We start from the raw sequence: 27,640 nt of genomic DNA, 5'->3' as shown, positions 1-27,640 counted from the left end.
CATTCTCAGCTTTGCCAGGCACATTAGCAGGGAGCTGGATTGGAAGTGGAGTAGCTGGGATGAACCTGCTCCCATATGGTGGCTTAACCCACAGCGCCAGCCCCTCTGCTCGTATCTTAATCATCCTCTTTTCTAGAAATTTTCCCTACATTATTAATTTTCGCAATAATTTTTCCTAATTTTTATATGACATACACTTTCCTGAATATTTGAAAATCTTGTGACTGTGTCTCAACTCCACTTCTGGAAGCTCTGATTATCCTGTACTCCCTCACAGTGCTCAGCGTGTGCATGCTCAGTACATATTTACTGATTTAAATTGTTAGATTTTTTTTTATTCTGTTAAAACTTAAGATTTCTTTATGATGACCTTAAGACAAAGGTGGAGATGAATAGAGGAATAAGACTGGTGAGGGGCAGGAGGAGGGTGACTTGTGGCTCTCAGGACATCTGTAGACATTTTAACCATTATTTACAGATTTTTCCACAACATACACATTGATTTATACATATCCCCGACAGTGGTTGTAAGCAAAGAATTGAAGAAACCAAATTCTAAGGTCCTATGACCTGAGGAAAAGTGTGGGCTTTTGAGTGAAACCCCTGAGTTTGGATCCCAGCTGTGCTATTTGTTATCTGTGACCTTCAGAAGGGTAACTTCACTGTGGTGTGATTTCATGATCTGTAAAAATGAGGAAAGCTAGATATTTCTCGGAGTTGTTGAGAGCAGTATGTGGAAGGACTTTGCAGGGGCTCGTGTTTCAGCCAGCCCTGGCTGGTCTGATTTCCCCATAAGCACGGGGATCATGTTTTGTAAAATCAGGACAGATGGTGTGGAAAAGGGTTTACTTTCTCTTGGATTGTGCACATATTTATTTGTGAAGCTTTACAGAAGTCTACATGCAGTTGCCTTTAGTCATATATTCATGAGCCATCGTTGTGGGGAAATGGTGCAGTCATACACAATCAATACTATCTTGAAAAACTGAGGAGATACTGTTTAAATGACTAAGAACTACCAATTCGGCATGTCGATCTGTGTTCTGCAGATAGAACCCATCTTGCCCTGTCTTAGATACTCTGGTTGAAAGAAATGAGTTTACATTAACACGGGCGTTGTGGTTTCTTTCTGATTTGGTTTTGGCTGGAAAATTATGATTGTTGAATCCTTATTCTTGCGTTAGCCAAGCTGGTGATTTTGCCCTTTAGCATAGTAAGCAGTGAGTATACAAGACTTCCTCCTGAGTAGTAGTATTGTTGTTCATTGAATTAGTTAACAATAGGGGAAAAAACCTGTTGGTCCAGTGTGTGCTTGTTACCCTCTGTTGAGTTTCTGCTGATTGCAATTGCCTAACAGGAAGTTTGTCTTTATCGGCAAATGATAGACAGACTAGGAAGACCTGACAATCCAGTAGAGTGTCTCTAATCTGGATCTTAACTGTTTTTATCAAAACTTGAAGATTATGGAGTTTTGTGATGTCAGCAGGAAACATTTAGTCAACAACCTTCACAGAATGGAAAGCTTTGAAGTGGAAACACTGGGACATTAACGTGAAACATGGAAAAGAAATCTCTACTTGGAGTGGGGAGGTGTACAGATATAAACACAGACAATCTGGGAAAGCGTTTTCTAGTTGAAAACTAGAAACTCTGATCCCCTGAAGAAAAAGAACGATCCAGCAAGGACTCTACTATTGGGAAAAAGAGACTTGAATAATTTTAAAATTTTTTTTAAAGTTCAGTTGCGTTACGTTTAATCCGTTTTGAGAACTAATTATAAGCTATATTTTGGTTTTCTGAAGTGACTGCTTGCGAGATTCAGAGAGAAAGGAGCAGGAGACATGAAGCGCTTGGTTCTGACACTGCTGTTAATCTTCCTCTCTCGCATGTAGCACAGGGCTTGGCCACCAACCAGGCATTCAAGAGTTTCTGAAGCGAAGTGGGGGAAATTAGCTCAGTAGTACAGGGAAAAAGCCCGAGAAGTCAGAGGTTCAGAAATGAGTCTGTTAGTCAAATGGTGATTGTGTTTTGCTGTAATTCATTCTGCGTTTTGGATGTAACTAAGTTTTACTTTGCAAAGCATAGTTAGTATATTCCTTAGTAATTAGCCACTAACCATAGCCTACTGGTTACTATTATCAAAATTTGATTTCCAGTTTATTCTTAGGCTTTAAAGTAGTGTCACTTAGAAAAACTTGAGCACTCCTTATTTGCTTGGCATTTCACTTAGACCACTCTTTGAAGTTGTGGCTATTAAGAAAGATATTTCCATCTGATTGTTAACGTGAGGTTAACCCCAGGCTGGCATTTCAGTCACTTCAGGTGCTTTGCCTACAGTGTCAACAGTCAGAACATCCTTAGTCAATGCCTGTGGACTTGCAACAGATCTTGTGATTTAAAAAAATGTGAGTTCAATTGGATTTGAGATTCTTTGTCAGGGACACAGTGTTTGCTGCAGAACACAAAAACTACTGGGATACTATTGTAATAAATGTGTTTTGTTTTAACAGTAGTATTGTAGGCCATAGGATTACAGGCCTCTGTTAATGAAATGTTTTTTTAAGTGGCAGCATCTAGGGAGTTTGCCCTTTCCGGATGGCTCAACTGGTTCAGCTGGGCTGAGATATTTGCTCTTCTGTATTTTTGTACTTCTCCATTCCAACAGTTAATTAACTTGGGACCTTTGAGAGTCAGGCTTTCTCTTCTTCTGACCAAGGATTCATGGCCTTTCTGGTCCCTGGACTTGGGAGGCAGCTCTGGGACAAGGGCGTGAGTTATCCCACCTAGTAAGTAGGGGACTTGGGGCAAGAATTTTTTTTTTTTTTGCTTATCCTTTTTTCTTTTCTTTTAAGAGCATTGAATTTGGGTAATTAGTGTGAAGGGCCTGGCCCATTAGTAACCCTTCAATAAAAGTAGGTATTATTATGATCACTGCTAGAAGCATTTTGGCAGTAGTGTGGCAATTGAAGAAGCAGCAACATTTATATGCAAGGAAGCCACAATCTTATAAGTCTTAGAATTTGCAGTCTAATGAGATCGTTGGTACGGTAGAAAAAGAATGGTGATATAATATGGACCAGGCTTAGTGTTTAAAGGTGTCATCTTATAAATTGTTTATTAGTAATCTTTGTTTTGTTCTATGGCTTATCCAATGACTGGCCATTGTGGGGACTGGCCTTTATTGTACTCTTAAGTTATGTGTTTTGAAATGTCCTATACTTCAGCTGAGGGAGGAGGATTTGGATAATGTGTTGATTTGATGTCTTGTATGTAGCAATCCCAAAGATTTCTCTGCTAGGTGCTTAAATATTTTTATTGGGAGATATTTAGCCCCCACCCAATCCCCATATCATTATTTTTGGCTGACACACTTTTTGTGATGGTGGAAGAGCTGTCTTAGGAAATGGATGAGGAAGGTCCTTTGGCTGAATGGCCAGAGACACCTATGTGGATAATAGGATAAGCTTTTAGTGGCTCTCATTTGGAAATTGCATATTATTTATTATGAGTGAATATTAATATCAGGGAGGCTTTGTTATTTGCCATATGGAATTTTGTATCCTCTTTAAAACCAGAGGTGAGAAGTACTGCCAAAAAGCTGCCTCAGGGATTGTTAAGCTGTCTTCTGTGCCTCAGATCCACCACTCCATTGACCCTTCCTTTCATTTTCTTGGTGGCTGTCCTTTGCCGCTGGTGCCATGGTGGGTGTATGGATTGCTTTCTGTCTTTCAACAGTTACCGAAGTGCATGTTTGGGATTTTGTTGAAGAAAGCTGGATACAGTAAACGGAAAGAATCTTGGAAGATGCTTGACTGCTGTCTTTTCTCAGACTAGTCTGAAAGGGAATACCCCCATTCATTCTGGATTGGTGGATCTGAAGTACAAAAATATTCTCCAGGTAAGCCATTACCCTGTATTGTTTTGTTTTGTGGCACTCACTTCCCTAAAAGAAACTTTAAAAAAATCCCTTTCTTTATTTCATTTTCTCCCGTTAACATGCAAAGAAGGAAATATTAGATATTTGTTCTCGGTGTCATGTTTGGATGTAGATCAGTGAAGGTATATTTGGTGGAATTGCTAGTAACACTGTTTCAGTGTCACAGTGCAGTTATTTTTATTATAGACCAAGACAGTTTTTAGTCATAGGCTAACAGGGAATACAGTAAATAGGGAAATTTTGTTTGGGGTATAGCCTGGAAAATATGGAAAACAAGTGGTAATTTTGAAGCATTATGACACTTGCTTTACAGATAATATCTGGTCAAAAAGTTTTTTGTAGTTACCTTATAAAGTAGTAGTCTTTTATTCTTAGGATTCTTGGAGGGTCTTAAGAGGGTTTCCTAACTGTAGCAATTGTTTATTGCGAACATCTGCTAAGCACCAGGCCCTGTTATAGGCATGTTCCATAACCTAGTGTGTTTTCTGCTTACTTGACACAGTGCTTCCCCTGCATTGTACAGATAGTGAAATGAACTCATAAGTGTTAAGTAGGTACACGTTGTTCAGGGTCATACAGCTGGCACATGGGCAGAGCCAGGCTTTAGCTTGGGTCTTTGTGTCCCAAAAGTTTTGGGTCTTTCCACCTGGCTGTATTTGCTGGAGTTTGTACTTCAGCATCTGGATTTTTCCAGCTGCCTCTCTGCAAGAAGATGGGGGGATTTTCTACAGCACATTTTCACTAAAAGAACATGCTCTGGGTCATTGTTTGGCATGATATTTTAATCAGGTCTGGTGCTCTGCTTGCTGACTGAAAATCAGAAAGTCTTTAGGTCAAGTGAACATGAAGGTAACTTAGGAGTATGTTAGGAGCAGTGCATATAAGTACCAAAACTTGCTGTACACAGGGAAGTATCACGTGGTCTGGTGAGCTGAAATATGTATTTTCTCACTTCCTCTTTAGTATTTTTTGGTTTTTAAATAGCTCAGTAGCTGATTGTGTAGACTTCATTTGACTTGAAGTTTGTCAGCCTTATAAGTAAGACATTGCCAGGCAATCTCTTGAAAACATGCCTTTTTGGTTTTTTTGGTTTTTAATACTCTGTCCAGATTACCCTCTCCGTTTAATCTTCAGTTTTTTTCTATTTGTCATAGACTGACACCCTGCCTTTGTAGTGCTTGTTTTAGTTTAATTTCTTTGTGTTTGCTAGTATTTCTCCTAGGTCAGCATCTCCCACACTTGTCATCTGAAGGGCTGTCAGGGTGTGGGTTGGGGTACCACAGGGCACTCACTCTGTCTGCAGTGTCAGTGTAGGCGCTTTGTATGTGTGAACTTGTTGTATCCTCATAGTAACCTGTTGAGGGAGATACCGTTATTTCTACCTTTCTGGTGAGGAGGCCGGAGGGCAGAGGAGTTAAATAACATGTTGAACATCACACAGCTTGTTAGAGATAAGGCCGCCTTGCTCCAGAGAATGTGCTGTACAGCATGCAGCTCAGAGTATGCCCGGGAGTAGACAGGCAGAAATCCTAAAGACTCCCACTGTGTACAGGGCTCTGGCATCGAGAAGTCCCAGTGAAGAGGAAGGAATCAGTTGTAGAATATCTGTTCCTTCCCTCCTGTAGAAAAGTCTCTGAGGCTCTGTGTTTGCCAGCCAGGGGTATCTGTCAGGCTGTTTCCCAGGAGAACTTGAAACAGGTTAATTCAAGTTCTTTCCCAATAGTGCTGTCCGTGATTGATTGTCTGTGATGATTGAAATGTTCATGATCTGCACTGACTGTCCCGTGTGGTAGCTGCCAGTCATGTGTGGCTATTTTGAAGTGCACTTCTGCAAGTTAGTGACTGAATTTTAAATTTTGCTTAATGAAATGTATATCTCAAGTGGCCAGATATATAGTTTTTAATTAATTAATTTATTTTTAAAAGATTTATTTATTTTTACTTGAGAGTCAGAGTTACACACAGAGAGAGGAGAGGCAGAGAGAGAGAGAGAGAGAGAGAGAGGTCTTCCATCCGATGGTTCACTCCCCAATTGGCCGCAACGGCCGGAGCTGCGCTGATCTGAAGCCAGGAGCCAGGAGCTTCTTCCGGGTCTCCCACGCGGGTGCAGGGGTCCAAGGACTTGGGCCATCTTCTGCTGCTTTCCCAGGCCATAGCAGAGAGCTGGGTCGGAAGTAGAGCAGCCGGGACTCAAACCGGTGCCCATATGGGATCGCTTGTGCCACAGTGCCGGCCCCCAGATATATAGTTTTAAAATTTGTCAGTATCCTGTGTCTAGTCCTTGGCTTAGGACCCTCTGAAACCTGATCTGATCAGCATGCTCAAGGCAGCTCTTTATCCCAGGGTTGGGCTAACAGTAACCAGCCTTAGAAAATGCATGTGTAAAAACAGAATTCTAAGAATTTACAGTGATACATGGATGTTGGCATAATTAGTATATATTTTTTCTGATGGCAGGTTTGCTTTTGAGGCTCTAATTAATATGCTAGTTTAATTTTTTTCAGATTAGAAACAAGAGTCAGAGAGACCTGCAGGACTCAAGCCAGTTGACTGTGCTGCTCTCATTAGATGAGGTAGACTTTACCACCCAGTTCAGAGTTGCAGCTCAGCCAGGGAAGTGAGATGCCTGTTGTCCAGGGCTGAGCCCATGCATTCAGCTGGCATTAGGAATGGCTGGTATTCCCCACAACAAAACTTCTTCCCTCATCTTCAGTGCCTGCTCTTGCTTCCTAAGTCCTTTCTGATTAAGGCATTACTTTTAGACAGGTTAATACATTCAGCTTGAAGGCATTCTTGACTTACAGGTCTGGGAGGCCCTTGGGTTTCCTTCATTATTGCTGTGATCCACTTTGTGTTCATTCTTACCTGGAAAAAGGCAGTTGAATTACCTTGCTTCCCTCTGGTCTCTTTCTATTGAAAAACTAGTATTTGTTTGTTAAATGTGATCATAGAGTATGTTGTAGAATAGGAACATACTCAGAAGTAAACATACCTGTTTACTACATTCTGCCTGCTTTACATCATGTAAATGGAGCTTAATTTTTACTTATTATATTATTACTTTGAGACTTGTTCTTTTAAAAATGTTTTTCTTGGGGTTGGCGTTGTGACATAGTGGGTTAAGCCACTACTGGTGATGCTGGCATCAGTACTTGAACCATCTGCTGCCACCCAGGGTTCCATTAACAGTAAGCTGGATCAGAAATAGAGGACCAGGGACTTGAAACAGGCACTCTAATATGCCGTGTGGGCATCTGAAGTGGTGGCCTAACTGCTATGCCAAATGCCTGCCCTCTGGAGCTTGTTCTTGAGGTAGTAAGAGTGACATAATCAAATTTATATTTTAGGAAGTTTACTCTCAGGTATGGGCAAATGGATGGGAAAGATTAAAAGAGGGGGAGACCTGTTAGTCCAAGGGAGCAATGGTGATGGTAAAACCAAACTTTGACAATAGGGGTGCTGGGGTAGGGTGCATTTGAAAGAGATAAAGATGTTAGAATTTACAGAATTTAGGGATTGGCTTTAGTAGAAGGAGAGAGAAGGAATATAGTATGAATTTTAGATTTTTCTGCTTTGAGCACCTGGATGGATGTTTGTTCTATTCTCCAAGATAAGGAATTGCTGGAAGAAAAGCAGACTGGGGGAAGAGAAAGAATGAGTTCACTTTGGGTTATGATGAATTGGAGTTTGCTTATGGATGGATCATCTAAGAAAAGTATCTGGTAGGAATATCAGCCTAGAATTTACAGAGAAGGAAGAGTTAGAGAGAAATGTTTGGGAATTTTAGCACTAGTTGTAGCTGTTTTAGTGGAGTTACAAGATTACTCAGATTATAGTTTGAAGCATCTATATATTGTAAGGGAATGCCAACATAAAGAGATGGGCTAACAGTTATAAGGCAGAACTGAGATCATATGTGATGCTGACCAAGAGGTGGTATTACCACATTTTCCTTTTTTTTTTTTTTTTTAATTTATTTGACAGAGTTAGTGAGAGAGAGAGAGAGACAGAGAGAAAGGTTTTCCTTCCATTGGTTCACCCCCCAAATGGCCAGTATGGCCGGAACTATGCCGATCCGAAGCCAGGAGCCAGGTGCTTCCTCCTGGTCTCCCATGTGGGTGCAGGGGCCCAAGCACTTGGGCCATCCTCCACTGCCTTCCTGGGCCACAGCAGAGAGCTGAATTGGAAGAGGAGCAATCGGGACTAGAACCCAGCACCCATCTGGGATACTGGCACTGCAGGTGGAGGATTAACCAAGTGAGCCACGGCGCCGGCCCACATTCTCCTTTTAAACTAGGTATTTTGTTATAGTCAGCCAGAGCCTAGTCCTACTCAGCAAGTTAGGCCATTATATTTGAGTTGTGATTTTTCTCTTCCACTGTAATTGTTTAATTGGTCAAGACACAGTTTTCGAAATGCTTTAAAAAGTTCAGTGTTATCACTGCACATCTTATGTACATTTACACAAGTTAAATTCTGTGCATCTGCTAACAAAAATAGTAGCAAAAGAACCTAAACAATCATGGTTCTGGATCAAGCTTGATATGAGAAATGGAAATCTGCTCTTTTCTCAGCCTGTCTCAGTTCCCGAATCTTCTTATCTAGCTGTGATGGCTGTGATGATGGTACTTTAAGACACACACATTTTTTTTTTTTTTTAAGATTTATTTATTTATTTGAAAGGCAGAGTTACAGAGGCAGAGGTAGAGAGAGAGAGGTCTTCCATCCGCTGATGCACTCCCCAAATGGCCGCAATGGCCAGAGTTGCACGGATCCAAAACCAGGAGACTGGAGCTTCTTCTGGGTTTTCCACATGGGTGCAGGGGCCCAAGCACTTGGGCCATCTTCTACTGCTTTCCGAGGCCACAGCAGAGAGCTGGATCGGAAGTGGAGCAGCTGGGACTTGAACCGGCACCCATATGGGATGCCGCCACGGCAGGCAGCAGCCTTAACTGTTATGCCACAGCGCTGGCCCCAAGACGCACATTTTTAACATCACAATTTGAGGCCCAATACAAGTCAGCTGTTTTTTGTACTAGTCAGTAGAAGAAACTGAACTGGTCTAGTGCTGGACTGAAAGTTAGTTCTTTTGGAATTATTGAGATGCTGTGTTGATTTTCAAGTGTGGCACATCTGTCAGGAGCTTTTAAGGCACATTTTCACTCTGCTATTTTCACCTTGTATGCTCACTTTGGCTCCTAATTCCCAAGTGACATGCAACTCAATTGTAAGTTTTGGTAATGAAAGCATGGAGGCATGAAAAGTTCATTATAGCTACAGTCAGTCAATACTTGACAACAGTTTTTGAATGATTTATATATATCTATGATACAAAATTCCTAAGATACAGAAGGGCGTACATGGGGTGGGGGTGCGGGGAGAAAGGTGCTCATTCCCTTTAGGTGCAGCCACCCAACTACATTCTTGGGTAACCCCTCTAGATATGTATATGTGACTGATATACATTGTTCTGCACCTTGATTTGGTTAATGTGAAATATGACTTGGTCACCTTTCATATTACTTTCCAAAGAACTCTCATATGTTTTGAAGAGATAATTTAAAAGACACATGCTACGTGCTGATTTATTGTACAGAAATGCCATGATGTCTTTCACCAGTTGGACTAATCTGTATGTAGGTTATTTACAGTCTGTTGGGTGTTAGATATAATGCCATAAGGACTAACTTTGAACACATGTCCTTTCTCACCAAAAGGAGTATATTTTCAAGACAGGTTCCCAGGAGAAATGCTAGGTGGGTCCCCTAAAAATATCTGATAGCAGATAGGTATTTGGTGCAGCCAATAAGATGTTGCTTATTCTTTCTCTCTCTCTCTCTCTCTCTCTCTCTCTCTCTCTCTCTCTTTTTAAAAGATTTATTTATTTGAAGGGCAAAGTTACAGAGAGGCAGAGGCAGAGAGAAATCTTCCATCCCCACCATTTGGGGAGTAAACCAGCAGATGGAAGACCTCTCTCTCTCTCTCTCTCTCTCTCTCTCTCTCTCTCTCTCTCTCTCTCTTTGAGAGGCAGAGTTAGAGAGAGAGAAGAAGGAGAAAGGTCTTCCATCCACTGGCTGCAATGGCTGGAGCTGCGCTGAGCCAGAGCCAGGAGCCAGGAGAGCTTCTTCTGGGGTCTCCCATGCAAGTGGCAGGGGCCCAAACAGTTGGACCATCTTCAGTTGCTTTTCCCAGGTCGTTAGGGAGCCGGATTGGAAATGAAACAGCCAGAATTTGAACTGATGCCCATATGGGATGCCAGTATCAAGTGTCCCACCACAACTCCTGCCCCTACTCCTTTTTTTTTTTTTTTTTTTTTTTTTTTTAAGATTTATTTATTTATTTGAAAGACAGAGTTACAGAGAGAGGCAGAGTTAGAGAGAGAGAGAGAGAAGTGAGAAGCTGCAATGGCCGGAGCTGTGCTGATCTGAAGCCAGGAGCCAGGAGCTTCTTGCAGGTCTCCCATGTGGGTACAGGGGCCCAAGGACTTGGGTCATCTTCTGCCTTCCTAGGCCACAGCAGAGAGCTGGACTGGAAGAGGAGCAGCCGGGACTAGAACCAGTGCCCATATGGGATGCCAGCACTTCAGGCCTGAGCTTTAACCCGCTGCGCCACAGCGCCGCTCCAGTGCCCCTACTCTTTTGCAATTTAAACCGTCCTTCTACGTTTGCCTCCCTTTCCTTGGCATTAACTTTTTAAAATGTCTAGGTCAGTTAATTGTGCAACATTCTTATTTATGTCCTTGTGGTTCCATTTGATTTGTCTGTCATCCTTCTATAAGCTGGAAGTTAGGTGTGCGGCATGCAGGCTAAATATTTGGACATATATGCTTCCTCATAGGTGAAGTGTGCCTTCCACTGAATCACTTCAGGAGGCACACGTGACAACTTACACCAGTATGAGCCCTGGCTATGGTGCCAATAGCCTGGTCTCTCAGAGAACATAGCGTTTTCTTCTTGGCTGTTAGAGGGCAAACTTTGGGACACTGTTTTGGCACCTTGTGTATATCTTGTTCACTTACAACTTTGTACTCAGTGTTTCAGCTTCCTGATCCTGAAATCCGTTATTATGATAGGGGTTAAAACGTGTGGTTTCCTAGTCATTCCTTCTTCATATGTTGGCTAGCAATCACAGAGGCCGCCTCCCTTCCTCCACTTTTCATATCTTTATCATTCTACTCTCATGGACTTTTATTTATTCAGAGTGTTAACAACCAGTTACAGTCTCTGCTGATGTTCATTTTTCTCAGATTTGCTTAAGGCAGCCCCTTCCAGTTAGCTTCTATTCCCCCACCCTTTTTTTTTTTTTATTTAGAGATGTATTTATTTATTTGAAAGGCAGAGTTACACAGAGAAGGAGAGGCAGAGAGAGAGAGAGTCTTCCCATCCACTGGTTCACTCCTCAGTTGGCTGCAATGGCTGGAGCTACACCGATACAGCCAGGATCCAGCAGCCAGGAGCTTCCTCTGGGTCTCCCACGTGGGTGCAGGGGCCCAAGGAGTTGGGCCATCTTCTACTGCTTTCCCAGGCCATGGCAGAGAGCTGGATTGCAAGTGGAGGAGCCTGGACTCGAACTGGTGCCCATATTGGATGCCGGCACTGCAGGCGGCAGTCTACGCCACAGCGCCTGCCCCTCCATTTCTTTTTGACATGACCCCATCAGTCTGTGTGTTTTGGCTCTTTTCTTTTTCTTTCTTTCTTTTTTTTTTTTTTTTGGGCACAAAATGCCCCTGTGCCCTACTTGCAGAGTGGGAATCAGGCATGGTTCTTTTTTGTGGGGAATGGAATTTAGAAACCAAAATTGTTGGCGGCTGTCACTGCTTCTAGATTCTTTTGATCCACCAAACAAAGAAGAAAGAACCTGAGTTGGTGTTATTTCTGGTTTACATTTAATACTATAGGTATTTTTTTTCTGAACTCGTTGACTTCATTTTCAAAATCTAAGCGACCTTGTGTGACAGCTGTCAAATTGAGGTGCATGTTGTTACATAAATAGTCAGCTAAATGGTGTCTTCCGTTTATTGTTGAGCAGGTTCTCTGTTCTGGGTACTGTTTGATAATGTGGAGATTACAGAGCAGAATCAGATGCACACTTTGCTTCCAGAGGCTTTTAGTGTTTTACATGAGAGAGTGTAGCATGATGTGAAAACTGCCAAGGATCATGAGGGGTACACAGTGTTGTGCCAGCTAGAAAAAGGAAGGAAACTTCCCAAGGGACATTTTTTAAAGTTACCTTTTGAGATCTGGGCAGAAATTAGACATGGGCACGGATGTGCAGGAGCAGAGAAGGGTTTCTTAGCAGAGGTCACCGAGTGACCAATGGCTGGCAGACAGTGATGTGTGCTCTGTTTCAGGAGGGGCAAATAAGTAGTTCTGTGTACTGTTGGAGTGTACCTTGTGTGAAGAGACTGAGGTGATTGATTTTGGAAAGGTAGATTATAATCCAAGATAGTAGGTTCTGAGTTCCCATGGATACATAGAGCTTCTCAGACATGTTTTAATGTACGCAGTTAGAAAAAAAAAGCAAAACTGGAGGCATTTCATATCCAATCATTGATTTCTGGTTTTACTTGAACATTGGAGCTCAATAGCAGCTGTTCCTTTGGGTCAGAGCTTGTACCTTCCTGTTTACCATGGAACCTGTAAGGCTGAGCTCACTTTGCCTATGCATATACTTGCTGCTGCTGCTGCTGCTGCTGCTGCTTCTTCTTCTTCTTCTTCTTCTTCTTTTTTTTTTTTTTTTTTTTTTTTTGACAGGCAGAGTGGACAGTGAGAGAGAGAGACAGAGAGAGAAAGGTCTTCCTTTGCTGTTGGTTCACCCTCCAATGGCCGCCGCTGCAGTCGGCGCACCGCGCTGATCCGATGGCAGGAGCCAGGATCCAGGTGCTTTTCCTGGTCTCCCATGGGGTGCAGGGCCCAAGCACCTGGGCCATCCTCCACTGCACTCCCGGGCCACAGCAGAGGGCTGGCCTGGAAGAGGGGCAACCGGGACAGAATCCGGCGCCCCGACCGGGACTAGAACCCGGTGTGCCGGCGCCGCAAGGTGGTCTTCTTTTTTTTTTTAATACTTATTTATTTGAAAGGCAGAGTTACAGAGAGACAGAGGCAGAAAGAGAGAGAGCGAGCGAGTGAGCTTCCATCTGCTAATTCACTCCCTAAATGGCTGCAACAGCTGGAGCTGGGCCAATCTGAAGCCAGGAGCCACGAGCTTCTTCAGGGTCTCCTACACGGGTGCAGGGGCCCAAGCACTTGGGCCATCTTCTACTGCTTTCCAAGCCTATAGCAGAGAGCTGGTTTGGAAGTGGAGCAACCGGGACTCGAACCTGCACCCATATGGGATGCCGGCACTGCAGGCGGCAGCTTTACACACTATGCCACAGCGCTGGCCCTGGCACGGGCTATATGTGCTTCAACATCCAAGCTTTTTAACTTGTGATCCCTTTATAGGCTGTAGGAGGTGTGAGGGTGGTAGATGTGATTCAAGAAGAGAGCTGAGTGTGAACATTTGAGCAAGATCTGTGCTTTAGAGTTCATTCTGGCAGGCAGTTTGGAGGGTGCATTTGAGCAGGGAAAATTGGAGCAGGGAGACCAATTAGTAGATTGTTGGAGTTTTTCAGGGAAGAAATTACAAGATAGTAACAGATGGTATGAAGAGGAGGAAATGAGGCATTTTAGATGTAGAGTGGATAGATTGTATTGATGTGATAGATGGGCATATATGTGTGTAGGAGGGTACTCCACAAATTTATGGAAAAAGAGGATTAAAAGATGTTTATTGTGCAAAAACTTTTGAACTTACTGTATAGTTTTTTGGTAATATGCATTTCCATGTACTTTTTGAATATCCTTCATAGGTACTCTTTCAAAATATTTGCACCAAAAATAAACTCATTTATTTTATTTATTTGGACAGATAAATTGACTGATCGAGCCGCCAGTTGATCTCCTATCAGCTGGTTTACTTTCCAAATGCCTGCAATAGCCAGGGCTTGGTCAGGCTGCATCCAGGAGCTGGAAACTCAATCTGAGTCCCCCATGTGAGTGGCAAGGACCCAACCAGCTGAACCATTATCTACTGCTTCTCAGGGTGTGTATCAGCAGAAGCTGGAATTGAAAGTGGAGCCTGGACTCCAACCAAAGCACTCTGATATGGGATGTGGGCATCCCAGAGTGGCATTCTAACTGCTCTATGCCAAGTACCTGCTCCAAAATAAGTTTATTTTTTGTATTTTTATTTATTTTTTAAAAGATTTATTTTATGTATTTGAAAGAGTTACACAGAGAGATAGAGACAGAGAGGGAGGGATAGAGAGAGGGAGAGAGGGAGAGAGGGAGAGAGGGAGAGAGGGAGAGAGGGAGAGAGGGAGAGAAAGGAAGGAAGGAAGGAAGGAAGGAAGGAAGGAAGGAAGGAAGGAAGGAAGGAAGGAAGGAAGGAAGGAAGGAAGGAAGGAAAGAGACAAAGATGTCTTCCATCCACTGGTTCACTTCCCAGATGGCTGCAATGGCCGGAGCTGTGCCGATCCGAAGCCAGGAGCCAGGAGCTTCTTGCAGGTCTCCCATGTGGGTGCAGGGGCCCAAGGACTTGGGACATCTTCCACTGCCCTCCCAGGCAGTGGAAGCAGCTGGGACATGAACCAGCGCCCATATGGGATCCTGGCACTGCAGGTGGCGGCTCTCCCTGCTATGCCACAGCGCCAGCCCCTGTTACTTCACTTCTGATCCAGCTTCCTAATCATGCATTCTAGGAGGCAGCAGACAATGACTCAAGTTTGTGGGTCCCTGACACCCATGTAGGGACCTGAATGGAGTTCTGGGCTCTGGGTTTCCTTCTGCTTAGCCCAACCCTGGCTGTTTTGGGTATTTGGGAAGTGAATCAGCTGATAGACATTCTCACTGTCTCTGCCTTTCAACTAAAGGAAAATAAATAAATATACATTAAAAAAGTCATCATTTTTAAAATAATTGTTTTGTTGAAAATCCTCCCTGTCTGGTAGGAACACAGCTTTATCTAGATTCACTGCCAATGCCATTATTCTAGATATTTAGTATCGCTTCCAGCCCAGACATTGGGCGAGATAGATTTGAAGAACATGTAAGTGAGTAGAAAGTGAGATTGACTCACACTGACAAAAGCTACACCTGGCTACTGTGTAAGAAGCTTCCAACTCCTAGGGATGAACAAAGATTCCTTAAAAGAGCATTTGTATATATGTATTTATTGTGTGTAACTTACATGCACTGAAGACTACACATTTTGAAGTGTACAGCTTAATGAAGTTTTAGATTTGTGTGCTACACAAGTCAAGAGACAGACATTTCTGGATCTCTTGCTTGGCTGTAACTCACTCTGTGTGTGAACTTCCTCCAAGCCTGTTCTGTCCTCTTTCACTGTAAGGCTAGTTATGTCTGTTTTTGAATTCCTTATAAATGGATTCATACAACATATATTCCTGAGTTTTTCACTGTAAAATTCATGCATTTTGTTGTGTGTAGCCATACTTTTTTTTTTTCCCTGTGTAGTATTCCATTGTATTTATAGGCCATGGTTTGTTCTTTTTACTTGGTTCCTTGAATACTGAGATTGCTGAGTGCTTGGCTGCTTTAGAGATAACACCTCTACAGTGAACATAAGCACTTGTTTCTGTTAGATATAAAAACCCAAGAGTAGAATTACTGTGTCATAGGATAGGCATATATTTAGCTTTAGTAGATACTCTAAACTGTTTTCCAAATGTCTGTACCAATTTACACTCCCAATCTCTAATAAAGGGAGTTCCAGACATCATCTATTGACAGTCCTTTTAATTTTAGCTATCCTGATGGGTGTATAATATTATCTTTTTTGTGGTTTTCATTATTTATTTATTAGCTGTATCATAGTTTACATTTATTAAAGTGTACTCATTCTAAGTTGTAGTATTTGGGTTTTGAGATATAAATGCACTGAAAAAACCATGACACAGTCAAGCTCTGGAACATCTGTATCTTCCCCAAAAACTTCCCTTATTCCCTTTTGTAGTCATTCTCCTGTACTTTATGTAATTTATTTAATGTTATCATTTATTTAATGATTGTTATATACTACATCACTAGTGAGTTCTAGAAGTTGGTGATTTTTTAGGAATTGTATTTTCATCTAAGTTTTTGAGCCTACTTTCTGTAGCTACAGATTTTTTTTAGAAGATTTATTTTATTTATTTGAAAATCAGAGTTACAGAGAGAGAGAGAGAGAGATTTCCATCCACTGGTTCACTTCCCAGTTGGCCATAATGGCTGGAACTGCGCCGATCCGAAGCCAGGAGCTTCTTCTGGGTCTCCCATGTGGGTGCAGGGGCCCAAGGGCAGGTGCTTCTGTCCCTGTGGAGTTGGAGTGCACCACTGTCCCAGCACATGCATGTATTCACCATCCTGGAAATTCTCCAAATCCTACTTTTTTTTTTTTTTTTTTTTTTTGAGTGCACATTACTCTAGTGTGGCTAATTGATTCATGGGCATTGGTGATGTGGCTCAGTCTGCAGCTCCTCTCCTTCTGCAGAGCTTGTGTGTCAAAGCACTGAAAGTTCTGGTCCTCTGATTGCAAGGTTGGTTGCCCTGGCAGCCAGCCCCCATCCTCCAAGAGTCACCTCATTAGCTGACTCAGCTGTTGTTGGAAGGGGTTTATTATGAAAAATAAAAGTTGTTATCTTACCTATCACGGAATTCCAAAGGTTTTAGTTCTTGTGCCAGGAAAAAGGGTGGGGTACAGCAGGGCAGCAGAGACCAAATATATATTTCTTTCTTTTAGCTTTTTTTTTTTAAAAGATTTTATTTATTTATTTAAGAGGTAGAGTTACAGAAAGTGAGAGGGAGAGACAAAAAGGTATTCCTTCTGTTGGTTCACTCCCCAGATGGCCGCAACGGCCAGAGCTACGCCGACCTGAAGCCAAGAGCCAGGAGCTTCTTCCCGGTCTCCCATGAGGGTGCAGGGCCCAAGCACTTGGGCCATCTTCCACTGCTTTCCTGGGCCATAGCAGAGAGCTAGATGGGAAGAGGGGCAGCCAGGACTAGAACCGGTGCCCATATGAGATGCTGGTGCTGCAGGTGGAGGATTAACCTACTGTGCCATGGAGCCGGCCCCTCTTTTTTTTTTTTTTTTTTTTTAAGATTAATTAATTTATTTGAAAGTCAGGGTTACAGAGAGTTACAGAGAGAGAGAGAGAGAGAGAGAGATCTTCCATTTGCTGGTTCACTCCTCAAATGGACACAATGGCCAGAGCTGGGCTGATCTGTAGCCAGGAGCCAGGCACTTCCTCCAGGTCTCCCATGCAGGTGCAGAGGCCCAAGGACTTGGGCCATCTTCCACTGCTTTCCCAGGCCATTAGTAGGGACCTGGTTAGGAAGTGGAGCAGCAAGGACTTGAACTGGTGTCAATATGGGATGCCAGCACCACAGATGGCGGCTTTACCTGCTATGCCACAGCACCGGCCCCAAAATATATAATTCTGCTATCACAGGGTATATGTTTAGTTTTGCAGAAGCTGCCAGATCTGTTTCCAAAGTAATTTGAACTCTTGTTTGCTTTATGTTATCCTCAGCACTTGGCATTGTCCTTCTTTTTTTTTTTTTTTTTTTTTTTTTTGACAGGCAGAGAGAGAGAGACAGAGAGAAAGGTCTTCCCTTGCTGTTGGTTCACCCTCCAATGGCCGCCACGGCCCGCGCGCTGCGGCTGGCACACTGCGCTGATCCGATGGCAGAAGCCAGGTGCTTCTCCTGGTCTCCCATGGGGTGCAGGGCCCAAGTGCTTGGGCCATCCTCCACTGCCTTCCCGGGCCACAGCAGAGAGCTGGCCTGGAAGAGGAGCAACCGGGACAGAATCCGGCGCCCCGACCGGGACTAGAACCCGGTGTGCGGGCGCCACTAGGTGGAGGATTAGCCTATTGAGCCGCTGCGCCGGCTGTCCGTCTTTTTTTGTTTGTTTGTTTTCAAGATTTATTTATTTATTTGAGAAACAGAGTTACAGAGAAAGGGAGAAATAGAGATCTTCCATCCGCTGATTCCTTCCCAAACGGTTACAATGGCCAGAGCTGGGTTGATCTGAAGACAGGAACTTCCTCTGGGTTTCCCATGTCGGTGCAGGGGCCCATCTACAGCTTTTCAAGGCCACCAGCAGAAAGCGTGATCGGAAGCTGAGCAGCCAGGAATCGAAGCGGCACCTATATGAGATGCCGGTGCCGCAGGCGGAGGCTTAACCCACCATGCCACAGCGCTGGCCCCATTTTTTTTGTTTTTGTTTCTTTCCTCCCTCCCTCCCTCCCCTCCTCTCCCTCCCCTCCCCTCCCTCCCCTCCCTCCCCTCCCTTCCCTCCCTTCCCTCTCTCTCCCCTCTCCCCTCCCCTCCCCTCCCCCTCCCCCTCCCCTCCCCTCCCCTCCCCTCCCCTCCCCTCCTCTCCTCTCCTCTCCTTTTCTCATTTTTCTGTTGTTCTTTTCATTTAATTTGAAAGGCAGAGAGATCTCTTCATTTGTTTGGTTCACTCCTGGGATACCCAAAACAGTCAGGGCTGTACCAGGCTGAATCCAGGAACCAGGATCCCAGAATGAATTGGGTCTCTTATGGGCTGCCTCCCAAACTGAAACAGCCAGACTGGAACAGGCATTCTTGAGGCGAGTGTTCCAAGTGGTGACCTAAGGGCTGGGCCTCATGCTCTGCCTGTTTTTAGTTTTAGCTATCCTGATACAGCTGTGAAGTGGTAGCTCATTGTGTGTGTATGTATGTGTGTGTTTGTTTTCATTATGGTTTTAATTTATATTTCCCTAATGACTAATGATAAGCATCTTTTCACTTGCCTGTTGGCCGTTTGATTATGCTTTTGAAAATTATTTATACAAAACAATTTTTAAAGTGACTTATTTATTTGAAAGGCAGAGGACAGAGAGAGAGAGAGATCGATTGATCTTCCAGCCATCTGAAGAGGTGACTTGGCATTGTTTTTGATTCTAGGTTCAGGCAGTACTTCACTCCATAAAACAGAATACATGTTCTGACGTACTCAACAGGGGAAGCTGATTTCTCTAGATAGAAAAGAGCTGATGAAAGCAGAAAGGCAGAAAGTGGATTGATCGTTTCAGTTACTTGCCTTGGAAAGCAGGAACAGGGAGACAGCTCAGTAGAAAACCAATGGATTGGTTAACATTAGATTACTGTAGATTGCTTTTTGTAAGGATTAAAGGATGTGGGAATGGAAGCACAGGGAACTTCATTGTCATGTCTTTTTAAAAATATTTTAAAGGATTTATTTATGTATTTGAAAGAGTTACAGAGAGGCGGGGTAGTGGTGGTGGTCTTCCATCTGCTGGTTCACTCCCCAGATATCTGCAATGGCTGGAGCTGTGCCGATCTGAAGCCAGCAAGAGCTTCTTCCGGGTCTCCCATGTGGGTGCCGGGGCCCAAGGACTTGGGCCATCTTCTACTGCTTTCCCAGGCCATAGCAGAGAGCTGGATTGGAAGTGCTGGCCCCCATTGTCATGTCTTTCATTCTGGTACCTCCAGAAGGTCAAATAGAAGCTTCTTTGTGTGTAGCTTTACCATAGGTGACTCTATTTTGATTTTTTTAAAAATTGTATTTCTTTATTTAATTTAAAGGGAGAGAGAGATCCAGAGCTCTAGATCCTTTGGTTCACTCCCCAAATGCCCCCAGCAGCCAGGGTTGGGTCAGGTTGAAGCCAAGAGCCTGAAATTTTATTCCCGTATCTCATGTTGGGAGTGAGAACCCAAAGTACTTGAGCCTGTTACCTCCCATGGTAGGCAATAGCAGGAACTGGAATCAGAAGTGAAACTGGGACTCAAACCTAGGCACTCCAATATGGGATGTAGACGTCCCAAGCAACATTATAACTGCTGGGCCAAACACCCATTCCCCATTTTGATTTTTTTTTTTTTTAATTTATTTGAGAGAGAGAGAGTTACAGACAGTGAGAGGGAGAGACAGAGAGAAAGGTCCTCTGTCCTCTGGTTCACTCCCCAAATGGCCACAATGGCTGGAGCTGTGCCAATCTGAAGCCAGGAGCCAGGAGCTTCTTCCAGGCCCACCACGCGGGCGCAGGGACCCAAGAACCAGAGCCATCCCTCCACTGCCTTCCCAGGCCACAGCAGAGAGCCGGACTGGAAGAGGAGCAGTCGGGACCAGAACCGGCACCTGCATGGGATGCCAGCTCTGCAGGCAGAGGATTAACCCACTGTGCCACAGCACTGCCCCCCTGCCCCCCCCCCCCCCCATTTTGATTTTTCATCTTGTCAGTTGGGGCCCAGTGCGGGAGTTCAGTCTAGGACGACGGACTCATACTATTTAACAGAACTTGTATTTTCTTTTTCTTCTTCTACTTTTTTAAAAAAATGTTTTACAGCTTCACTTTTTTTTTTTTTAAATTTATTTCACTCTTTTTAAAATATTATTTTATTTATTTGAAAGAGTTACAGAGAGAGCCAGAGCCAGCGCGAGAGGTCTTCTATCTGCTGGTTCACTCCCCAAATGGCCGCAATAGTCAGAACTGAGCTGATCCAAAGCCAGGAGCTTCTTCCAGGTCTCCCACGCAGATGCAGAGGCCCAACGACTTGGGCCATCTTCCACTGCTTTCCCAAGTCATAGCAGAGAGCTGGATGGGAAGTGGAGCAGCCGGGACTAGAACTGGTGCCCATATGGGTTGCCAGCACTGCAGGCCAGGGCTTTAATCTGCTAGGCCACAGCGCTGGTCCCTACTTTTTTTTTTTTTAAACAATATTTGTTTCTTTGAAAGAGTTACTGAGAAAGAGGGAGAGGGAGAGAAAGATCTTCCATCCGCTGGTTCATTCCCCAGAGGGCTGCGATGGCCAGAGTTGGGCCAAGTGAAAGTCAGGAGCCAGGAGCTTTATCCAGGTCACCCACATGGGTGACAGAGGCCCAAATACTTGGGCCATCTTCCACCACTTTTCCCAGGACATCAGCAGGGAGCTGGATTGAAAGTGGAGCAGCTGTTACTGAATTGGCGCCTATATCAGATGCTGGTGTCACAGGTAGTAGCTTTACCTACTGTCACAATGCCAGCCAGTATTTTCTTTTTACAGAAGTAATCTACATTATTGTAGGAAAAAAATGAGGACAAAAATAATGTAAAATAAGAAACAAAAGGAACAAATCGTTCCTTTGATAATTATTGTTTTTTTTTTGAGGGCTGCATTCTTTCCTTCCTTCTATATTTATATATGTTTCATACATGCTTGTCACATATATAATTATTTTGTAGACTGCTTTTAAAACTCAACAATATTTGTGACGGCTTTCAGTCATTGTATATTTATAATATTTTGAAGAGGTGCCTCAAGTATATGAATGTGCAAATGGGTAACTGAAATACTCTTGTTAGACATTTAAGTTATTCTGAATACATGACAGTACAAAATTGGTTTGTTTCTTTCTTATACATTAATCTTCAACACATCTATATGTGTTACTTAGGGATAAGTTCTAAGAGGTGCATTTGTTGGTTTGAGGGAGATATGCATTTTAAGAGCATATTTATTTTATATAATGGCCATAAGTTTTGCCCACTTTGTATTCTTGCCATATAAACATGACAGGGCAGACCGCATTCTTTCTGTGAAAATTTTTCTCCATGTATATGTCATTCTAGAGCTTTACTATATATTTTGAAATCCCAATTTAATGAAACATTTCTGAGTGCTAGTAGCATTGGACATGCCTTTCCTACATTGTGACTGTGAGCCTTTCTTTTTGTAAAGAAGGGCAGTGTGTAGAGAGCTGTAGTTCTGCTCTGTTGATTCTGGACCCAGGTGCATGGGGAGGCTGTGGAAAGAGAGCGTGGCTGAGGAACATCTGGGTTTGCTGCGGCTGGGTCAGCGTTGACCTTGTGTGCTGGCACTGGCCATTTTTGTGAAAGCCAGCCACAGAAGTGTGTGCCTTACTCAGCATACTGTCCCTGGAAAAGGTGAACTGAGTCCCGGCTCTGGGTAGACCCTGGCTGTGGATGCTCTTTGTGAAGCACCTTCGGTTCCGTGGCGATTTGCCTCACCAACAGCTTTACTCTACTGTTACCCTTTGCAGCTTTGAGCTGGGAGGCGGGCTTCTGCTGGGAATTCCTTCCAGTGCTGACATGGGCTTTTCCTCCTTTTCATGCAGCAAACCTTATTTCCAGTGGAGCAGCTGAGACTTGAACTGGCGCCCATATGGGATGCCAGCACTTCAGGGGATGCCAGCAGTTCAGGCATCGGCATTACCTGCTACGCCACAGCACTGACCCCTCATTTCCTTTAGATATACACACAGAAGTGGGGTTTCTGGATCTCATATATAGAGTAGTTGTATTTTTAATTTTTTAACAAAAGATTTATTTATTTGAAAGGCAGGGGAGAGAGAAAGAGATTCTTCCATCCACTGGTTTACTCTCCAAGTGCCCTCACTAGCCAGATCTGAGCCAGGCTGAAACCAGGAACCAGGAACTTTCCATCCTAGAGTCTCCACACAGATGGCAGGAGCCCAAGCACTTGGGCCATCCTCTGCTGCCTTTCCAGATGCATTAGCAGGAAGCTGGATTGGAAGCAGAGCAGCCAGGACTTGAACCAGTACTCTAAATTGGGGTGCTGGCATAGCAAGCAGCGGCTTAACCTGCTGTGCCCCAACACCAACCCCTATTTTTAATTTTTGAGGAAACTTCACACTGTTTTTCATAGTGACTTTACAGTTAACATTCCCACTAACAGTGTGCAAAAGTTTCTTATTCTTACCAACACCCGGGGGAGGCGACACCACATTGTGGCTTTGATATGCATTTTCCTGATGATAGTCAAGTTGAGCCCCTTTTCAAATACTTGTTGCCCTTTTGTATGTCTGTTTTGAGAAATGTCTATATAAGTTTTTTGCCTATATTAATTTTTTTTATGAGAGAGTGAGCCTGCTTCCATTCATTGGTTCACTTCCCAAATGCCTGCAACAGCCAGCCCAGGCAGAAGCCAGGAGCCAGGAACTCAATTTACGTCTCCCATGTGTCTGGCAGGGACTCAATTACTTGAGCCATCACCATTCCTTCCCAGAGTCTGAATTAGCAGGAAGCTGGAGTCAGGAGGTGGAAGCAAGCTGTTCCTTATGAGAAGTATTAAGCATCCTGGCCAGATTTCCAGTGCCAGTGTAGATGGTGCTTTATTTTCACGTTCCTTTGATGAGCCTTGACGACCGTGTTTTCCTCCTGAGCCTTACCCATTTGGCTGTCTCTTATCCTGGTTTTCTCTACTTTAGTCACAGTGATTTTTTTCTTATTTTTTAAAAAAGATTTATTTTTATTTATTTGAAAGAGTTACAGAGAGGGAGGGAGAGACAGAGAGAGAGCTCTTCTATCCACTGGTTCACTCAACAAATGGCTGCAATGGCCAGGGCTGGGCCAGGCCAAAGCCAGGAGCCAGGAGCTTCATCTGGGTCTCTTATGTGGGTGGTAGGGGCCCAAGCACTTGGGCCATCTTCTGCTGCTTTCCCAGGCCATTAACAGGGAGCTGGATTGGAAATAGAGCACCTGGGACTTGAATGGCATCCGTATTGGATGCTGGCGTCACAGTTGGCAGCTTTAACCACTATGCCACAATACTGACCTTGATTTTTTTTTTTTATTTCATTTTCTCTGTCTCTTCTGCCTCAGGGCCCTCACAAGCATTACTGTTTGTTATCGTCATTATAGGGGGACTTCACTCTTTCCTTCTTCCTTCCTAGTTATCCTATGCTGAGCTTAGCTCAAGCGTCGGCTCCGCAGAGCCTGTGTCTGGGCCCCTAAGGACTCTGATAGGTGAGCGTTCCTTGTCATGCTCTAGCAACCTTCAGTCCTTTGCAGCTGTTACCGTAATTGTAGTTGCTAAGTGTATTGCACAATCCCCTGCTAGACAGTCCCCTCTAGCACCTCCGTGGGGATAAGGATCACATCAGACATGTCTTGTTCTGTTCATTCCCAGCATCTACCGCTTCCCAACAGTGTTTCCAAACAGTGGTGCTTCCCAAACAGTTGCCAGTTTGAGTGAGGAAATAAATTTAGGAGGGCAAATGAGAACCACCATCTTGGACCAAAAGTCTGTGTTATTTGTGGATATGGTTGTCCTTAAACTCTTGGTATCCTCTGTTTGAATACCCATCTCTTAATTGATTTGATCCTGACAAGCAATTGATATCAGAAACTCTTCTTAAAAGATCAAAAGGCATCCTTTGATTCTTCTCTGCCTTCAAACCAGATTTTTGAATTGTGATTGACTTGAAAGTTGGCCAATACTTTTGTCTCACTGATACTTCATTTGTCATTTTGAAGTTGTCCATGGCCTTAACTGCTGTCCTTTCCTCCCAACCTCCCTCCTGTCCAAGCAGCCACGGGGTCTGGTCCTGCGTAGCTTCTGAGACTAGACAGGGTTGGATCACGGTGCAGCAGTGACACCCTCCCCTCCTTGTGTGTCTCTATCAGTGATTAATAAGACCAGTGCTGGCATAAGTTGCTACCTAAGGTCAAGTAAATTTAGGAAATGCTGCAAATACTCTCTTCCTCTGCAAAATTGACTTGATGATTGTCATGATAGATAACATGTTTCACTGTGTTGCCCCAACTTTCCAGCCTCCAAGATCCTCTCCCTCTTTATTTTGTTTTAAAAACTGAAATGCAAGGGATACACTTTTGAAAATGCTATTCTTTATGATTTTTGTGTATTTTATCCTAATTCTTTTTATTCATCAAGAATTTCTCTATTACCCTGATAAATAAGTAGGGAGGGAACTGTGATTGTTAAGTACCTGCTGCTTTCAAATTGACCTATGTTATAACTTTGGGAGGTAGTAAAATTTTTTTTAAAGATGTATTTAATTTTATTTGAAAGAGTTAGAGAGAGGTAGATACAGAGAGAGGTCTTCCATCCGCTGGTTCACTCCCCAGATGGCTGCAACGGCGGAAGCTGCGCCGATCTGAAGCGAGGAGCCAGGAGCTTTTTCCAGGTCTCCCACAAGGGTACAGGGGTCCAAGGACTTGGGCCATTTTCTACGGCTTTCCCAGGCCATAGCAGAGAGCTGGATTGGAAGAGGAGCAGCCGGGACTAGAACCGGCGCCCATACGGGATGCTAGTGCTTCAGGCCAGGGCTTTAAGCGGCTGCGCCATAGCGCCAGCCCAGTAGTAAGATTTTTTCCCTCACATTTTAGCATGTGAGGAAGTGGGGACTGGAGAAGGAGTGTTTTTTGCCTGTGGTCACAGTAGCCAGCCATAGCTGTTTTGCTTAGTGTACTCATCGAGCCTGTGCTCTCTTTCACCATAGTCTAGAGTAAGAAAGAAAAGCTCTTGATTATTTGGAGGCTGTACTTCTGTTATATTTGTTTGAAGAGTGTTAGGTGGCAGCTTGGGACTTTCTTTTTCTTTCTTTAAATACTTTTTTTTTTTTTTTTAACAGGCAGAGTTAGACAGTGAGATAGAGACAGAGAGAAAGGTTTTCCTTTTTCCGTTGGTTCAACCCCCCCCCCCCCCCCCCGCCAAGTGGCTGCTATGGCCAGTGCGGTGCGGCCAGCGCACTGCACTGATCCGAAGCCGGGGGCCAGGTGCTTCCTCCTGGTCTCCCATGCGGGTACAGGACCAAAGGACCTGGGCCAACCTCCACTGCCTTCCCGGGCCACAGCAGAGAGCTGCACTGCAAGAGGAGCAGCCGGGACAGAATCCGGCTCCCCAATCGGGACTAGAAGCCCGTGTGCCGGCGCCGCAGGCAGAGGATTAGCCTAGAGAGCCGCGGCGCCGGCTAGACTTTTTATTTATTTGCAAGACAGAGTTACAGAGAGAGGTAGACAGAGAGAAAGGTCTTCCAGCCACTGGTTCACTCCCCAGATGCCCACAATGGCTGGAGCTGCGCCGATCTGAAGCCAGGAGCCACGAGCTTCTTCTGTGTCTTTCACACAGGTGCAGGGGCCCAAGGACTTGAGCCATCTTCTACTGCTTTCCCAAGCCATAGCAGAGAGCTGGATAGGAAGTGGAGCAGCTGAGACTCGAACCAGTGCCCATATGGGATGCTGGCGCTTCAGGCCAGGGTTTTAACCCACTGCGCCACAGTGCCAGCCCCAGCTTGGGACTCTTAAGAGAGCCAGAGGCTAGGGGACAACAGGTTCTCCAGGCTGTGCAGATGGTCAGTATTTGAGGAGATGGAGAACAAAAGGGGAAACCTTGGCTGCCTGTGCCCAGACTGCCTTTGTAAGCTCTCATGTTCCTTTCCTCCCTCCTTCCCTCACCTCCAGTCTTCCCTTCTGGTCCCTAGCTGCTTTGTTGGAGCTTTAGGTTGGCTTTCCTCAACAATGTAAGAGCTGATGTTCATTGCTTTGGATGCAGCAGGTGTTGTATCTCCCCATCCCTCTGAACAGAGGCCTCTTAGGTTGAGTAACTTGGTTGGGTCATGTAATATTAGATCTTGGATCTTACCCTACCTCTGCCTGAATTTTTTTTTTTTTAAAGATTTATTTATTTTACTTGAAAGTCAGAGTTACACAGAGAGAAGGAGAGGTAGAGAGAGAGAGGTCTTCCATCCGCTGGTTCGCTCCCCAGTTGGCCACAATAGCCAGAGCTGTGCCAACCTGAAGCCAGGATCCAGGAGCTTCTTCCAGGTCTCCCATGTGGGTGAGGGGCCCAAGGGCTTGGGCCATCTTTTACAGCTTTCCCAGGCCACAGCAGAGAGCTGGATAGGAAATGGAGCAGCCAGGACTCGAACCGGCGCCCATATGGGATGCTGGCACTGCAAGCGGTGGCTTTACCCACTACACCACAGCACTGGCCCCTGTCTGAATTTTTAACTTCAGTAAATTTACACATTGGGCTAGCTAGCTACATTTAAATTAAAATACAGCTAGCTATATTTTACAGTAGAGATTTAAATTAAACATACAGCTATTAAACATGAGAAGAACCTTCAGGTACCACTGTCGAATCACCTTGAGCACCAAACCCTGGGAAATGGTGCTCTGATCTCCTCCTTGCCTTTATCTGCTCATTTGTACATCTGTGAATAATCCACTGGGGCTGGCGCTGTGGCGTAGCAAGTAAAGCTATTCCATATGGGTGCTGGTTCCAGTCCTGAGTCCTGGCTGCTCCACTTCTGATCCAGCTCTCAGATGATGAGCCTGGGAAAGCAACAGAGGAGGTCTAAGTCCTTGACCCCCTGCACCCACGTGGGAGACCTGGAAGACGCTCTTAGCTTCTGATGGGCCCAGCTCCTGCCGTTGTGGTCATTTGGGGAATGAACCAGCGGACAGAAGATCTGTCTCTTTCTGTCTTTCCTTCTCTTTCTCTGTAACTCTGCCTTTCAAGTAAGTAAATAAATCTTTTTTAAAAAAGTGAACAATTCACTATATGTAAAAGATAATTACAAAATCAAAGACATAAATTCCATTATTTATACCTAAAAAATTTAACAATTTCTTTATGTCAAATAGTCAGTGTTCATATTTTCTCAGACAATTTTAAATTAATTTATTCTTTTTATAACAGCTTTAGATTTATATAAAAATTAAACAAATGTCACAGAATTCTCATATATTTCCCCTCCCCAGTCTCTTTTATTATTAGCATTTACTATAGTGTGGCACTGTTGTTTCCATTAGTGAACCAATATTGATGCATTATTACTGAAGTCCAAAGTTTATTCAAATTTCCTTAGTGTTCTTTTCCCACAAATAAATTAACTTTACTGGTATTA

The 27,640-nt window shown here is 44.0% G+C and overlaps 1 protein-coding gene across 9 annotated transcripts in view; it reads left to right on the top strand.

Moving 5' to 3' along the window:
• Positions 1–27,640, top strand: part of FBXW11 (F-box and WD repeat domain containing 11) — a 135,560-nt gene that overhangs the window by 5,504 nt on the left and 102,416 nt on the right. For 4 of the 9 annotated variants that reach the window (XM_051843606.3, XM_008255388.5, XM_089336210.1 and 1 more), the window contains exon 2: positions 3,736–3,898. The exons of the other annotated variants lie outside the window; for them this stretch is intronic. The gene's annotated coding sequence lies outside the window, so the exon portion shown is untranslated. The remainder of the gene's footprint in view (positions 1–3,735; positions 3,899–27,640) is intronic. 9 annotated transcript variants of the gene reach the window in all.

This window comes from Oryctolagus cuniculus, chromosome 6 (genome assembly GCF_051225735.1).
Source record: "Oryctolagus cuniculus isolate XC-2025 breed Fujian yellow rabbit chromosome 6, ASM5122573v1, whole genome shotgun sequence".
Lineage (NCBI taxonomy): Eukaryota > Metazoa > Chordata > Mammalia > Lagomorpha > Leporidae > Oryctolagus > Oryctolagus cuniculus.
The sequence above is the reverse complement of the archived record's forward strand: the minus strand, read 5'-3'. Positions and strand labels throughout refer to the sequence as shown.